This window comes from Gekko japonicus, unplaced genomic scaffold (assembly GCF_001447785.1).
Source record: "Gekko japonicus isolate JY-2015 unplaced genomic scaffold, Gekko_japonicus_V1.1 scaffold2420, whole genome shotgun sequence".
Taxonomy (NCBI): domain Eukaryota; kingdom Metazoa; phylum Chordata; class Lepidosauria; order Squamata; family Gekkonidae; genus Gekko; species Gekko japonicus.
The window spans coordinates 129,083-133,805 of record NW_015167126.1 but is presented as its reverse complement, the minus strand read 5'-3'; positions in this window follow the sequence as shown (position 1 = coordinate 133,805).

The following is a 4,723-nucleotide window of genomic DNA, read 5'->3' as shown; positions in this document are numbered from 1 at the left end:
TCTAAGATTCAGTTTGGAACATATCAGAAATAGTTTGCTTTGGTCCGGTGAAGAGCTGCTTTTGTTGACAGAAGAGCAAAAGCGTATTGATATCTACCTGTTTACCAGGCAGTTACTTTGTCATCAATTATTTTTGCCTCATTCAGTCACAAGAATGCATAAAAAGACATCCTGTTATTCTTAAAACTAGAAACAGCATTATCACAGCAGGAGGAGTTTGTTTAAACATTCTTTTCCTTAAAAATCAGCTATCATCACAATCGTACCCAGATAATTCATTCAAGGTTGTCCAAGTTGTTGAAACTCATGAATAAAAAAGAAGGGACAAACTTGCATATCTGAAGATTTCTTCAATGGCTACTCAAAAGCAAACCAGCTGCTGCTGTGTTTGAAGTCCTTTATCTCTGGCATTATCCCAAATAACACCATTGATTCATGCCTCAGATCTGTTTTTCTGTTAGCTATGAACAGGGGGGGGGGAAGTCCCTGCTTAACAAGGAAGACGTTGTATGTGCACATGTAAGAAAATTAGGGCTCTGTGCTTTCTTAGTTAATTAACTAAAGCTTTCACAAAAGACTACAATTTATCACCTCATAAATCAAAAGATCTATCAGTAAATTCAAGGCCCAACAATAAGAACCCAGCACTGAGGATTCTTGAAGAGCAGTGTTGACAGGCCTTTTCTTCCCACCAAGGAGACCCACACAGCCTCTTATGATTTGGGGGGCCCAGGTTTGACTTAAACCATTAACCTTCCCCTCAATTGAACTTAAGGTAGCAAGTGTAAAGCTTTGGGTTCACTGCCATAAGTGTTGTGGTGAGCAAGTAGAACATGGAGATCACTGAGGCAGGAATTGTATGTAAATAACAAAGAAGATTCATTTATATACGGATTCATTTTAAAGAACAGATCAGCAACACAGGTTTCCAGACAGTCAAAGGAGAAAGCTGGCTGAGGCACATAAGTTTAAGCTAGCTATGGCTTCAGAGTGTGGTTTGAATTTCACTGACTATCCACTAGGCTGGATCCTCTCTCACACACAAGGTTCCACCCACATCAGCCTGCCCTTTCCCAAGAGTCAGACTAAATGGTATGAGGTCTGCTCATAATCAGAGACAGGGCTAACTGTAATGTATTCAATAAGCTGCCATTGACTGCATAATGTGTTATGAAAACATCTAATTGAAATGCTATGTTAAGCTTCGTCCTGCGCTAGGATCCAAATACATCCAATCACATTGCTAGCCCAGGAAGCACCTAACCAATCACTTATCAGCAAGCTCCCTGAGTGGGAACGTCCGTGATTGGTCCTTATGCATACAACCTTATTGCTTGGTAATTGTACAGTAGGCGTGGCTACATTAGCCGGGAGAGTTTAAAAGCAGGACAGCTGCAATGTACAAGCTGTTCTGGCTATCAGATGTTGATCCGTGTTCGAGTTGTGTTCGAGTTGTGGAATAAAGCTGAATCTTTGCTGAATCACTCTCTGACTACTTTGTTAAGCGAGCGACTTAACACTAACAACCAGGTACTCTATCCTCTTCCAGAGATAGAGATAACCCACTCTGCCACACTACCAGGCAGAGCTACCCTTCTATCAGCTCTTTTTCTGAAGAAGACCCCGAAACAATAACTGCATTCTACTTGAGGCACATCTGGACTTTGACTGACCTCTCCCTCAGGCAGACCTGAACCACAACTGCCTCGGTGCTTCCCTCCAACATGCCATCCCCCCCTGAAAGGTGACTGGATGCTGGAGCAGCACTCCTATAGGCTCTAGGATGAAACAGCTGAGTGGCTGCTTTTCCATTCAGAGGTGGGATGATCTCCTGTCCCTCACAAGCACCATGCAAATTGCAAAAATGTGCTGGGTCTCTTGTTAAAGAGGACTGCTGGCAAAAAAACAACAACCCCAAAACATCCAGGCCTATCTGCTCCTGTTTCTTAACAGGCGGTTTGAGTTGCAGGAATTAGCGAGTACATATTTTCAGTCTATGATCACCTGCCAATGCCTGCAGATCAAGCTTCAATTAAAGGCAGAGAAGTAGGCACTGATTTTTTTAAAATTAAAACATTTATATTCTGCCTCATTTCCTGTGATACAAGATGCATAACAATGCAACAAGTATGAAAGGACACAAAAACAACAGTTCATCATTAGCAAGATTAACAATGTAGCCATATCTGTCAAAACAATTTACCTTCAACCAAATGCCATGAAATAAAACTGCTATAAATTCACACACACACCCCACTTTGGGAGGCCATTCCGTGGGACTGGGCATACCACAGAAATAGCCTTTGATTTAACTGTTGCCATATGGACCAGCTAGGAGAATGCGCCATAAAGAAGAGGTTGTAGCCCTGTACATGCCCCCCCCCACCTTGCTGACTCACTGCTCCCACTGAGCAGGCACAAACATGCTGGACCTGCCCCTTCCTCCACGACGGCAGAGAATGACTGAGCAAAGGAAGTGGCCCTCTTTGTGATCAGCAACATCCTGAAAGCAGCACTGATCATGGGTAGGGAGTATATATGCAGTCACTTCCTTTGCATAGCCACACTCTACAGAAGATTAGGCAATCATGCTTGTGACTGCTCCCCACGCAGTGAGACAATGAGGGAGGGGTCTATACCCAGCTAGTCCGATGAATGTAACACGCACAGAGGGGTATACTGGGAAGTGAACTTCAATTTGTACGAGGTTGTAAGGGTAATACCTAGGGCTGCCAGCCTCCAAGTGGAAGCAGGGAATCCCCCAATTTCATGGGCTTTTGCTTGCTGCTGGCCAGCTGGCCAGCGGGGAGGGAGCCCCACCCCAACTGCTACAATGTGACGTGATGTCCCCAGTGTGATGACATCACACAGAAGTGACGTCTTCATGCTGAGGACATCACGCAGTGACACTCTGATATTTTGGGCAAAACTCTATGGTAACCATAGAGTTTTGCCCAAAATACCAGAGCGTCACTCCCGGTGACATTCCCGGTGTGATGACCTCACTCCCATGTGATGCCATGATGTCAGGGACATCACGTACGGAGATGTCATTCTGCCCCTCCCCACTCCCGGAAAGCTCCCTCCAACCCCCTGCCAGCGAGAGTGCAGGACCTGGCAACCCTAGTAATAACCAGAACTTGTAACTGAGTCCAGAAGCAAATAGATAATCGGTGCAATTGAGGTAGCACTGGATATGTTCTGAGTAATAATGGCAAACTACTGCTGTTTGTTCCTTGCCTTAAAAACCCTACAGGGTCACTGTAACCCAGCTGCAACTTGACAGCACTTTCCTCCACCACTGTCATGGACCAGCATACCGACTCCTCTTTGTCAGATGACAAGGCCAAATACTCAGAGGAGCTGAGCACCTACCACCACCACAAAAAGAGGCACTTGGGATACTTACAGAAGGTGCAGGAAGAGCCCCAAGAATCTGCGTCAGCCTGCTGGGAAACAGCCTTGCCTTCCGGCTCACCCTCAGGCCCTGAACCCCTACCCCAAGCCTGCTGCTGCACCAGCGGTCTCTCCCCAACGGACCCTTCAAGCCTCTTAACACCCTGAACCACTTAAGCTCCATCATAGTCCACACTGCCATAATCAGCAACTGGTAGCCTGCTTCTGGAGAGAAGGGATCCGTATCTCCGCCTCCTTGCAGTAGTATACAAGGCCTCAGTCTACCTACAGCCTTTGCTGGAACATTTATGATACACTATTGGGTCCAGCTTCTGCCTTGAATCCTGTTTCTGGCAAGACTGCTACCAGATTTTAATCTTCTTCAGTGAGTCTTATGTGTTTTCTTTCTAAATATTCCTGCATTTTAAAGGACCCCTTAAAATACCAATATTCATTATTTCACTCTCATGGATGTGAGCTTGACTCAACAAGTTACACACAAATGCAAGCACCTGAAGGAATTCTGATAATCTCTTTTTTCTTTCATAAGAAAACTTGGTAGGAAGAACCACTCACTTGTGAACACCAGTTATTTATTTTGAAAAGATAGCAAATGAGATTTCCTTAAAAAGAAAGTTGCAATACCCAAGTAGAACCATGGAATTCAATACCACAGATCTTTTTTGAACATCCTGACTGACGCCTGAAACACATGAATAATACTTTGTAAAAGTGCCTCTGGATAATATGTGGGGTGTATTTCTTCCATTACTAAACAACTGTAATCCATTCTAGGATTAGTGGGCAAACCCAGAAGTAAAAGGGCATAACAATTGCCAATCCTAAATATAGTCCCTCATGGTAAACCAGGTTATAACTGCAGCAGCTAAATAAATCTTCATAATCATGAAATACACAAAGACAGTATCAGCTACAATGTGGTATGTGAATTATACAGTAAAAAGGATTCTTCTTCAAACCAGCTATTCAAAACATTTTCCAGAAAATTGTTTCTGGGACGGGCTCTGGTGTGAAGCCTCATCTCTATTTCAGTCATAAGACAGTCATCAAGTTTTGATTAGGTTAGGCGTGTTTCTTGGCCAAAAGAAACTGTGAAGGGTCCTTCTCTGAGGAAAGGAGGACATCTTGATGAGTGGTTCCCACCCTCCATTCAGGAAGGCAGGAACAAATTCTTGCTACTTCCTGTCTCTGCTGCGGGAATCACCCATCTCCTCAGTTCTGACAACTCCAAAAGCAGTTAACAACCTTCTAATCTATGAAAGAATCAACACACTTGAAGTATAACAAGGAAAAAGAAGAGTAACAG